The following is a 13,034-nucleotide window of genomic DNA, read 5'->3' as shown; positions in this document are numbered from 1 at the left end:
CAACACCCCCTGTTCCCCGCCTCCAACCAAAATGGGATGGATCTGGGAATTTGAATACTCAACATTGGAGCTGGGACTGGGGTTGGGATAGGGTCCCAGCAGAGATGAGAGGAGAATCTGCTTTGGTGGGGGAATTACTCTTCTCCAGTCCTGCCTCCCGAGGCCCCATCCTGGACTTTCTGAGGGTGAAAGTGAGCTGTGAGTGCTGAGTCCCTGCAGGTGAAGGGAGGAGCAAGAAGAGTCCAGGGATCTACAGAAAGTGGGGAGGGAAGGGGAACCACAAGTCCTCTGGGCACCTTCAGGAGGGGAGAGGATGGCTGGGTGTAAAACTTCAATTATACTTGGTCTAAATGGGCACTGATGGCCTCATCTGACAAATTCAGTGCCAGTGATGATATTGTTTCTGTGAGACATGATGATTCTACTTCCAGCTCTCATCTGTCGAAGAAATTTGGAAATTAAACCCATTCATATGCTGCGAACTAGGGACTGGTGTGGCGCCATGGATAGTGAGGAGGGATAGAGGCCCCAGAAGAACACAGGAAAGGTCCCAGCAGAGGAGAGATGGCACTCTCTGATTAGGGTAATCTGAGGTGGTTTAATAAAGGGACAATTTACAAAGGCAGCAGAGAGTGCAGGGAGGTTATGAGGGAAAGTACAGTACCCAGAGCTAGTTACACAGGGGCTCCAGGACCAACACTGGGCTCTGAGGATAGGGTGCCTAGTAGCTGCATCCAAGGACAGCATTGGGAAATCAGACCTCTTTGCCAGGGGTTTGGGCCATAATCATGAAAGACACAATCCCAAACACTATAATCTTGAAGGCTGAAATCCTGAAAGATCACAATCCCTAAAGTCTAAAATTCAAAAAATCACAAGCCTGAAAGATCAAAATCCTGAAAACACAATTCTGGAAAAAAAAAAAAAAAAAAAAAAAATTTAATTCTTTAAAAACATTTATTTACATTTTAAAAGGGGATGTATTTGGGAGACATAAAAGCACAACAGAACTCTTCATAGGCCACTTGACAAGATAAAATAGACAATAATAACATTTTTGTCAGTGTAAATACTCAGCTATACTAATGACAGTCACACAAACATTAACAGTATGAGCAGATGAACCATAGTCATAAGGAAGTCAGTCAAAAGCAAAATATATAATGCATATCACTATGCTTAGTAATGGTGTGCACCCAGCTTTATAACTGCAGTCATCTGAAATATTATGACACACAACCTAAGTATTTTGACAAGATCAATCAAAAACCACACTAGGCCACTACTACCATATACGCAGTTGCCCGAAGAGCTAAGATCTTGAGAAATGTTATCTGTCATAAAAGCAGGTATACAAAAAGGACATCTCTTTATTTACTGAGAAAGTTCCAGTGTTTTTACATACATGGACAAAGTCAATGAAGGAGTCAAATTTGCAAAAAATGCATAAAATAAATTAGAATTCTCTAAAAGTCTTTACACAGTTTATACCCCCAGTATTGGAAATGATGCAAAGATGGAATACATAACAAATTGTCAAAAAAAAATGGTGACATTTTAAAATAGTAGGGGAACAAAACAAAACAAAAAAACTTTAAAAATTCAACATATGTAAAAGTATATTACATATTATGGGCAATTGCTCGGAGGTAGTCCATAAGAGTGGACCAACTTTTAGGATCATGATATTTTGAAGTCTTGCATCTTGCATAGCTGTTTTCTTTTTATCTTTTAGGGTGTGTCTCTCCTTGGAGAATTGCTCACACTCATTTTCTGTATGGCACTACTTTTTTAAAAATTCTTATATAATTTGATATAAATGGACATGAGTGCTCCCTATTAAATTTTCTCATCTTCTATGGCATGTTTCTATGTTGCTTCGGGTATTCGTAAATCCCTTCTGCACGCATTCATATATAAGACCACAAATTTGGCAGAAACAATCTAGTGTGCAAACAGCAATACCTTTGTGTGTCTTCTTATTCTACTGTGTATGTAACTGTTTTCAAATCTGTCAGTAACTTTGCTGGTTTCTTCAGGCAAATGCAGCTTTAATTCATTAAAAGCTCCTGGAATTTCAACAGTTGGAAGGAATGCCAACGCAGAAAAATGATGCATTTTTAAATGGAGTTTTTGTCGTTGCTATGTAGCGTGGTCAATCCAACTTATCTGAATTTTCCGCCAAATTCAAATAAAGACAATAGTAAGGTGATAGATTTGCCTAACCTGATGCAAATAATGATGCAACTATCTTGTGTTTAACAGAAAATTCACTAACCCGTTCCCCAGAACTCAGCTTTCAGGATTTCAACACTCAGGATTTTGTTCTTTTGGAACTGTGATTTTCCGGGCTTTTAGATGTTAGAGATTTTGATCTTTAGGAATTTTTATCTTTCAGGATTTCAATATTTGGGATTATGGTATTCAAGATTGTGTTTTGGAGGGTGATGAAGGGCAGTACTTTCAGGTGACTGAATCTTCACAGCTCCAGGAAACCCTGGAAGGGGGAAATAAGTACCCAGACTTTGTCCGTCTCCTTTTCTCGGATTTCCTACCAAGACTTCCCATTGGTTGAATTCATTCATCAGCCAGAGTGAGGAAACCCATTGATGTAGTCCATTGAGGTTGGCTATGGGGATAAACCTCAGGGTAGAGAAGGGTAGATACTGAATGTGGAGCAGCAGATTGAAGATACGCAGCAAATATAAACAATCTACACTGGAGTCAGGGAAACTTCCTCCAGGGAACATGCCTGAGCCAAGGTAGGAGGAGAAACAGCAATCCCACACACAATCAGGAAGGGGAGGGGGTGAGCTGGGAGGTGGTTTAGACTATAGAAGAAGCACACATCGTCTGAACATGAGCAGGAGGCCAGCACGTTCCCAGAACCACAAGAAGTTTAGTAAAACCTATGTAGACAGGAAGGGTAGTGGAGAGAGTGATGATAATTACAGGATTCCAAAATGTGATAATTAGCATTTATTAAGGACTTACTATGTGCAAGACAAGTGCCTAACACTTCACATGTGTTGTTTATTCATGTATTTATTTATTTCAGAGCAGAAGTGGAAGTTTATTTAAGAGCTTTAGAGCAGGAAAGAAAGTACACTTGGAAGAGACCCAAGCAAGAAACTTGAAGGACAAGTGCACACATGTGTTATTTCATTTTCCCAATAAACCTGTGAAGTAAATACGTTCACATTTAATGAGTAAAAAGACAAAAGCTTACAAAGTTTAAGTAAACATCCAAGGTTCCACAGTTGGTAATTGCAGATCTGAGATTTGAACCCTGGAAGCCTGTTAACCATGCCTGTTACCACTATTAACTATGACTCTTTTCTGCTTTTTGTATGCCATAAAATAACTTTGGTCCCCCCCAATCTTGCTGCACATTGAAATTCCTGGGGGAGTTTTATAGATAGATGGGTAGATGATTGATAGATAGATAGATAGATTAGATAGATAGATAGATAGATAGATAGATAGATAGATAGATAGACAGACAGATAGATAGATTTCTTTAAGCAGTTTTAGGTTCACAGAAAATTGAGCAGAAAATACAGGGAGTCCCCATATACTCTGTTCCCACATGCATAACCTCCCTACTATCAATAACCTGCACCAGACTGGTACATTTGTTACAGTAGATGAAGGTACTCTAACACATCATCATCCAAAGGGGTTAGGAAGATTCTTGAACCCAATGAATAGGCAGAGCACTGAGGATTTTTTTGGACAATGTAATTATTCCATATGATACTCTAATGGTGGATATATTTAATGATACATTTGTCAAAACCCCTAGAATGTACAATACCAAGTGATCTGTAATTTAAACTTTGTACTTTGTTTGTTTCTTCTGTTTGATATTCTCAGAGCTTCCTAGATCTGTGGTTTCATGTCTGACATTAATTTGGGGGAAAATTCTTAGGCATTATGGCTTCAAATATTTCTTTTATTCTTTTCTCTCTTCTCTTTCCATTCTTCTCATTATGTGTATGTTAACATGTATGTAAAACCTTTTGTAATTGTCCCACAGTTCTTGAATATACTGGGTTTTTTTTTCTATCTCTTTCCTCTTTGCTTTTCCGTTTTGAAGGTTTCTTTTGACAAATCTTCAAGTTCAGGGATTCTTTTCACAGACATGTCCAATCTACTAATAAATCTATCAAAGGCATTCTTCATTTCTGTTACAGTGTTTTTGATCTCTGGCATTTCTCTGCTTACAGTACTCATCTATTCTTGTATGTTGTCTACCTTTTCCATTAGAGCCCTGTGATAGTTAACTTTAGGTGCCGACTTGGCTGGATTAAGAACTACTTTGATAGCTGATAAAGCATTATTTTTGGGTGTGTCTGTAAGAGTGTTTCTGGAGGAGACTGGCATGTGAGTCTGTGGACTGAGTGGGTAAGATCTGCTCTCAAAGTGGGTGGGCACCATCCTATCAGTTAGAGGGCCAGATAGAACAAAAAGGCAGAGGAAAGGCAAACTCTCTCTCTCTCTCTTTCTCTCCTTGTCTCTCTTTCTCTCTCTCTCTCTCTCTCTCTCTCTTTCTCTTTCTCTCACCATCTCAGAGCTGGGACACCATCTTCCTACCCTTAACATCAAACCTCCAGGCTTTCTTGCCTTTGGACTCCAGAACTTACACCAGCAAACCCCTGGTTGTCAAGTCTCTTCAGACTCAGACTGAGAATTACACTATTGGCTTCCCTGGTTCTAAGGCTTTTGAACTTGTACTGAGCAATGCTATCAGCATCTCAGGGTCTCCAGCTTGCAGATGGCCTGTTGTGGAACTTCTCAGTCTCCATAATTACATGAGCCAATTTCCCTAACAAATCCCCTCTCATCTATCTATCTATCTATCTATCTATCTATCTATCTATCTATCTATCTATCTATACATACATATATATCTGTGTGTATATATAAACCAAGTGTGTGTATATATATATAGTTTTTATTTCATTGATCATTTCAACATTCCTGCCATATTTGGGCCTAGTTCTGATGCTTGTTCTGTCTTTCCAAACTGTGTTTCCTGTCTTTTAGTAAGCTTAGTAATTTTTTTTTTTAAGTTGGACCTGATGTACTGGGGTAAAAGAAAATTTGGTAAATAGGCTTTTAGTGGTGTAGCCATAAAATGGAAGAGGAAGGAAAGTATTCTGTGGTCCTATTATCAGGCTCTAGGCTTTTATCTTTTAGTCTGTGCCCTGGGCTGTGAACTTTACAAGTGCTTCTCAGTTTTTCCTTTTTTACCCTCTTTGGTACAGAATGACTGGGGGGACCATAGTTGAGTATTTCCTTTCCCCATGTGAAAGGCTGGACTGGCTGGAGTTGAGTGTTTTCCTTCCCCCAGGTTGATTAGACTTCGATAAAACTCCAGTATGTTAGGTTCTGGTAATACAGGTTCTTCTCTTGGGGCAAGTCTTTTTGAGAACAGGATGCTCTGGCATATTTCAAAATGGTTACTTTTTTCCTCCCCAGAGCCTGAAATAATTTTTATCTGATCTTCACTGATAACCATAGAGTTCCTGAAGGCAAATCTCACAAAGTGTGGGGCCCCCCTGTGACAGGGTCTCCCTGAAGTTTTTGTCTCTCAGACCTGTCCACACTGAGCCTCCAGAAACCTGCGATCACTAATCAGGCTTTCCTACACAATGTTGGCTCCTACTCAGGTGGGTTTCTGCTCTGGTGAGTTCTGATTCTCTGTTTCTGCCTGTCTGTCCCCCCAGTTTGGGGGGCAACAGTTTGCCCTGTGACCTCACTTCTCTGAAGGATCTAAGAAGAGTTGTTGATATTTTCGTTTTTCAGCTATTTACTTGTTGTTAAGATGGAATGATGACTTCTACGCTCCTAACAGACCAGATGAGAAACTGGAAGTTCCTGGGAGATTTTTTAATGCTGGAGCCTAAGCCCCACCCAACATTCTGATTTAATTGGTCTAGGGTCGAGCCCAAGTGATTCTAACTTGCAGCCAGAATTGAGAACTATTGATTTGTATCACATACACTTTATTGGTGAAAAAGGAGAGAGATAGGCAATCAGAATGGGCACAGAGGACTTTGTCTTTGGTCAGTCCAGTCAGCCTTCTCCGGACTGGCTACAGTTCTGTAGGTCTTATTAAAAGAAGTGTTATCCATGTGGCATTTGTTGTTCTGCTCCTGGCCCTGCCATTCTCAATGATCTCTGTGTATTTATGCTAGGAATTAGTGACATAGACAGCTTTAGACTTTTCTTTAGTTGTCTTACTAATGATAACTCAACATTTCTGTGGCTTCAAGAACAGTGCCAGTTTGCCTCAATCTCTTTAGTCTGCAGTGACTCTGGAATTCTCTCCAGGAGCGTGACAGCAAATGTACTTTACCAACTTCTTAAAAATGAACAGGGTGATATCTTTCTCCCAAAGAAATATGTTTGTAAATTTTTCTCACACCTACATACTCTCTCAATTTAGCCCAATCTCTGTGGCATTTTACTTGGTTTATTATAGCATCACTGTCAAACTTAAAGGTTTTTCTATGACATCATCTTTCCCCAATCTTTATTTAAAAAAAGAAAAAGAAGAATGTTGTAGCAGGTAGGTACTCCATGAACTAAAATATGTCAGCAATGTCACATTATTTGTATGTTTTAAAAAATTTTTTAGCTGGGTGTCAGGACACATACCTGTAGTCCTAGCTACTCAAGAGGCTGAGGTGGGAGGATCACTTCAGCCCAGGACTCTGAGGCTCCAATGAGCTTTGATCCCACCACTGCACTCCAGCCTGGGCAACAGAGGGAGATCTTATCTCTAAAATTAAAAAATATATTTTTAAAAAATTTAACAACTTTATTGAAATACAATTCACCATACAATTCACTCCTTTAGGTTGTATAAGCTATAGTTTTTAACTGTATTCACAGGTTTTCACAGTCAGTACAATCTAATCCTAAAACGTTTTTGTTGCCCCCAAATGAAACCCCATACCCACTGGCCATCACTCCCCATTTCTCCTCACTATGCTCCCCAGCTCTGTGCTACCACTAAACTACTTTCCATCTCTATAGGTTTGCATTTTCTAGACGTTTCACATAAATGGAATCATACAACATTTAGTCTTTTGTTAACTGACTTCTTTCACTTAACAGAATGTTTTCAAGATTAATCTAAGTCATAACAAATACTCATTCTTTCTTATCACTGAATAATATTCCATTATATGGATACACCACACTTTATTCATCCATTTATCAGTTTATGAACATTCGAGTTGTTTTTCACTTTTTGCCTACTATAAATAGTGCTGCTGTAAACATTCATGTGTAAGTTTTCGTGTGGATTTATGTTTTTATTTTCTTTTAGTGTCTATCTAGGGGTAGAATTGATGAGTTATATGGTAAGTCTGTTTAACACTTTGAGAAACTACCAGAATGTTTTCCAAAGCAGTTTCACATTTGCACCAGGCATGTAGAAGTGTTTCAATTTCTCCACAACCTCAGCACAATTTGTCATTGTCTGTCTTTTTTATTATAACCATCCTAGTGAGTGCGATGTGAAACCTCACTATGGTTTTCATTTGCATTTCCTTAATGGCTAATGATGTTGAACATCTTTATGTATGCATACTGGTTGTTTGTGCATCTTCTTTAGACAAATGTCTATTCAAATCCCTTGCCCATTTCTAAGTTGGATTATTTTTAGTTTTTTATTTTTAAGTTGTGCTTTTAATATATTCTGGATACAAGTTTCTCATCAGATATGCGATTTGCAAATATTTTCTCCCATTCTGTAGGTTGTTTTTATACTTTCTTAGCATTATTTGCAGCATAAACTTTTAAGTCTTGATATAGTCAATTTTCTTATTTTTTCTTTTGTAAGTTGTACATTTGGTCTTATATCTGAAAAACCATTGCTTAAACAAAAGCCACAAAAATTTACTCCTATGTTTTCTTCTGAAGGTTTTGTAGTTTTAACTCCTACATTTAAGTGTATTATTCATTTCGAGTTAATTTTTGTGTATGGTGTGAGGAGGGGTATCGATTTCATTCTTTTGCATGTATATATCCAGTTATCCCATCTTCATTTGTGGAAAAGACTATTCTTTCCCCCATATAATTGTCTTCCATACTCCTGGCAAAGAATCAACTTATGATCAACATAAAGGTTTATATCTGAACTCTCAGTTTTATTTCATTAATCTACTTGTCTGTTCTTATGCCAGTACCACACGGTTTAATTATCATAGCTTTGTAATAAGTTTTGACATAAGGAAGTGAGAATCCTCCAATTTGTTCTGTTTTTTTCTTTTTCCAGATTGTTTTGGCTAAGTTGGGGCTGTTGTATTTCCATATTTTAGGATCAGCTTAATTTCTGCTAAATAAATAAATAAGTAAATAAACAAATGTCAACTGGATTTGATAAAGATTACAGTGACTCTGGAGTTCAACTTAGAGTGTATTGTCATCTTAACAGTACTAAGTCTTTCAATCCATGAACATAGGATGTCTTTCCATTTAACATAGTAAAATTGAGACATATATTCTTAAGACTAAAGTTGGCATTACAGGTAAGTCTTGCTTTGGATAACAGCTTAATTAACCCATTTTTATATCAGATCACTTTTTCATAGCTAATATTAATAAATATTCATAGAAATTCTTGGCCACCCTCCACCCATATGTACAATTTAAAATGATGCAAGGCCACATGCCAAAAGTATTTCAGTTACATTGAAAAGGTAGAACAATTTTAAAAATTCAAAGTGAAGAAAATAATCTTGGAAAGGGAATGACTTTCTAAGCATCACACAAAGGCAAAATACTGAAAGAAAAATAATGATGTATTATACTACTTAATGATCTAAAGTTTCTATTCTTCAAAGTTTCTCATAAACAAAATTAAAAGTACAATTTAGAAAGAAGACTACATAGAAGATACTTGACAAAGTGAATAATTTCAATATATAAAGAGCTCCTTAAAAATGACAAAATGTGAACACTTCAAATTTTTTGTAATGGAGAAAGAACATGAGCAGTCACACAAATCATTATCTACCAATAGAGAGTGTAAATATTTGACTTCAGAAGTAGTCAAAAAAATCCAACATAAAGCAGGAGAGTTAATTTCTTACCTATGAAACTGATAGAGCTATTTGTTTGTTTTTTAAATAAAGAGACTGCCTCGTGTTAAGTGTGAGGGAAAACAGACATTCTCATATAGAGAAAAGAAAATTGTAAGTTGATACAGTCCTTCTAGAATACAATACGCTAATATATTTCAAACTCTTAAAAATATGAAGACTTTTAAACCAGTTATTCAAGTTCTAGATATTTAAGGAATTAATCAGAGATGTGTGCAAAGGCTGATCTCAGATTAATTTTACTGTTGTTAATTGCAGTGAATAAAAATGCTAACTGTCCAGTAAGAGGGGTGCAATTAGATAAATCATGGTGCGTGTTGCAGACAAATATTTAATAATATGAGAAAATATCCAGAATGGAAGTCAACGCAGATACAAAAGCTTCATTATGCTATGACTCAAGTTATGACTAATACTATGCATATACATGAATCTATATTGTTATGAACATAATATAATGTATATGCATATTAAAAATACCAGAAGTTGGGAGGCTGAGGAAGGAGAATTGCTTGAACCTGGGAGATGGAAGTTGCAGTGAGCCAAGATTGCACCACTGCACTCCAGCCTGGGCGACAGAGCGAAACTCCGTCCAAAAAAAAAATTCCGGAAGTTTAACATTGATTACTCTGTGTCAAGATTACAAAGTGCTATTTATTTTATTCTTTCTTCTTTTCTAAAATTAACTTTCCCACAATTAACTAAAATTAAGTATACACATACATACACACCCAGGTATTTCACATATTTCAAGTAATAATTATGTATACATTTTTACAGTAATATTTAGAAGGAAGAAAATAACTCTCTCTATATATAAAGGAAGAAACTGTATGTGTGACATAGATCTTTGGAGTATTAGTCATATTAAAAGTGGAAGCAAACTAGAAATAAGCCAAAGGAAAACTTGGAAACAATCTTGGATACTTTAACCTGATAGAGTATTAGATACTAGTTTAAATAATTACCATAAATCAATATGATGCTATATTTGTAAAATAAGTAATTTCATCTAAGTAAAAATGCAGCATCAGAATGAACTAATACACTAGGGTGTCAATTATGCAAAACTCTCATATGCATGTAAATGAGTTCAAGATAAACTACAAAAAAATAGCTTGTTATAGTAAAAAGAGTGTGAGTCTTTTTATTTATGATGCTTTCATTGCATTATTTATCAAATAATATGAATTATAACATAATTGGGTTTCTCACAGGACACTACTATTAAACTTATAATACATTCGATTACTCATTTTTAAATTGGCTTATATCTTAAAGTTCAATTCTATTTTGCTTCTGGTCTTTTTCAACCCACATCATTTATCCAAAATTTTTTTAAAAGTGACATCCTACAAGTGCTATTTTGCTGTTCTGTTCTTTATGGGAAGTGAAAAAAAGCTCCCTCATCTCTATGTATTCAGGGCCCAGCACACAGCCAGTAGTACTTACTGCATATCAGTGAGATTAATTCAAGTATAAAAATTAGTAAAACATGGCTGAGCATGGTGGATCACGCCTGTAATCCCAGGACTTTGGGAGGCCGAGGCGCGCAGATCACGAGGTCAGGAGATCAAGACCATCCTGGCTAACACGGTGAAACCCTGTCTCTACTGAAAATACAAAAAATTAGCCGGGTGTGGTGGCGGCGCCTGTAGTCCCAGCTACTCGGGAGGCTCAAGCAGAATGGTGTGAACCCGGGAGGTGGAGCTTGCAGTGAGCCAAGATTGCGCCGCTGCACTCCAGCCTGAGCAACAGAGTGAGACTCCATCTCAAAAAAAGAAAAAAAAAAATTGGTAAAACATAAGCCTCAATTTCCACTCAGACGTGGGTAACTGGCAGACGCCTGTAAGGCAAATCTCTCCTTTCAATTTTTATTTGTTTGTTTGTTTGTTTGTTGAGACCTGGTCTCATTTTGCTGCCCAGGCCAGAGTTCAGTGGCATGATTATGGCTCACTGTAGCCTCAGGCTCGCAGCACCACAGCTATTTTTTTTAGGTGGGGTTTCACTATGTTGCCCCCTTTTTAGATGTATTTGCTACCCCTTGTCTTTGCTTCCGCTTTAATCTCTTGTCTTATTTTTTCGTCACACTTCTCCATCCCCTTTTTCTCCCTCCTCTACCTCTCCCTAACCTTTTTTCTCCTCTTTCTATCCTACTCCACCTCTTCTCTTTTCCTCATATACTCAGACTCCTCTGCATTCCTGCCTTCATATTTCCCGCCTCCCTCCTTTTCCTCCACTTTCTCTGCCCAGTCCCATCTTCTTGTTCTTCCTATTCTTGTCACTTTTGTCTCTGTCTTCTGTTCCCTTTTTTCATTGGATGCATCATAAAAACACCAAGTTGGAAGCCATTGCTAACTGTTCCTCTTCTTATTTCCCTTCTCCTCTTCTTATTTCCCTTCTCCTCTTCTTATTTTTAGTAATAGAACTTGCTACATTTTAGCTGCACCCCTGGTTACCCAAGTAGAAACTTCATTCCCCAGTCTCCCTTGCAGCTGGGTGAAGACATGTAGCTGAGTTCTGCCCAAAGGAATGCAGGCAGAAGTGATGGAAGTAACTATTTGACCTCTCTTCCTCTTTCTCCCTGCTATTTTCTTCCCACACTCATTCTCTCAATAATCATTTCTCATTGCAAGGCCTTTAATGCTATCATTAGATCACTCACAAATTTCTCCCCAGCCAATCTCCCTGAACTCCTGATCCACACATCTAACCCTATATGACACTTAAATGTCTATTAGGAATATCACTTTTGGCATGTCCCAAATGAAACTCTTGGTCTTCCCTCTAATCCTGCTCCTCTGGAAGTCTTTCCACCTCCTTTAATAGCAGCCCTACTCTTCCAGTCACTCAGGCCAAAAGGCTGACAACTGTCCTGGACTCGTCTCTCTCACACCATATCTCACTCTGTCAGCGAATCCTGTTGGCTCTACCTTCAAAATACATCCCCAGTCTGCCTGCCCACTTGAAGTCAACCTCACTGCTGTCACTCAGTGTTGGCTACTAAAGTCTTTGCACAAACTAACTGCTGTCACTCAGTGTTGGCTACTAAAGTCTTTGCACGAACTATTTAATAGTCTCCTAACTGATCTCCCTATTTTTACTCTTGCCCTCTGCTTTCTGTTCACAGAGGACCCAGAGTGATTCTTTAAGTGTTAAGTTACATCATGCCACTCCTCTGCCCACAGTCCACCGAGGGCTTCCCATCCCAGTAAAAACCCAAACCCTTCCATGTGCTTTGGGGCCCTCCCTCTCTGGTTCCCTGATCCCTCTGTCTTCCCTTCTTGCTGGTCTTTGCCTACTCTGTATGGCAACCAGGCTTTTGTGCTCCTCAAACAACTCAGGTAAGAACAGGCTGGCTGGGCGCGGTGGCTCAAGCCTGTAATCCCAGCACTTTGGGAGGCTGAGATGGGCGGATCACGAGGTCAGGAGGTCGAGACCAGCCTGGCTAACACGGTGAAACTCCGTCTCTACTAAAAAAAAAAACAAAAAACAAAAAACAAAAAACTAGCCAGACGAGGTGGCGGGTGCCTGTAGTCCCAGCTCTCGGGAGGCTGAGGCAGGAGAATGGCGTAAACCCGGGAGGCGGAACTTGCAGTGAGCTGAGATCCAGCCACTGCACTCTAGCTTGGGCGACAGAGCCAGACTCCGTCTCAAAAAAAAAAAAAGAACAGGCCCCAGGGCCTCTGAACTGACTATCCATCCCCTCTGTTTGCTTTCCTTCAAATACCTCCACCACTTGCTCTTTTGCTTCCTCATAGTTTCACTTGGTAGGCTCCCTCTTGATGCGGCCCACCTGACCCCGGTCTTTAAATTTCATCTACTCTTCCTAACTACCAACACTTACCTTGCTTAACTTTCCTCCTGCTTACTATTACCCTCTAGTATTCTCTGTCTTTATGGATGTTGGTTTTC

Source organism: Papio anubis, chromosome 1 (assembly GCF_008728515.1).
Source record: "Papio anubis isolate 15944 chromosome 1, Panubis1.0, whole genome shotgun sequence".
Lineage (NCBI taxonomy): Eukaryota > Metazoa > Chordata > Mammalia > Primates > Cercopithecidae > Papio > Papio anubis.
This window is presented reverse-complemented; position numbering follows the sequence as displayed.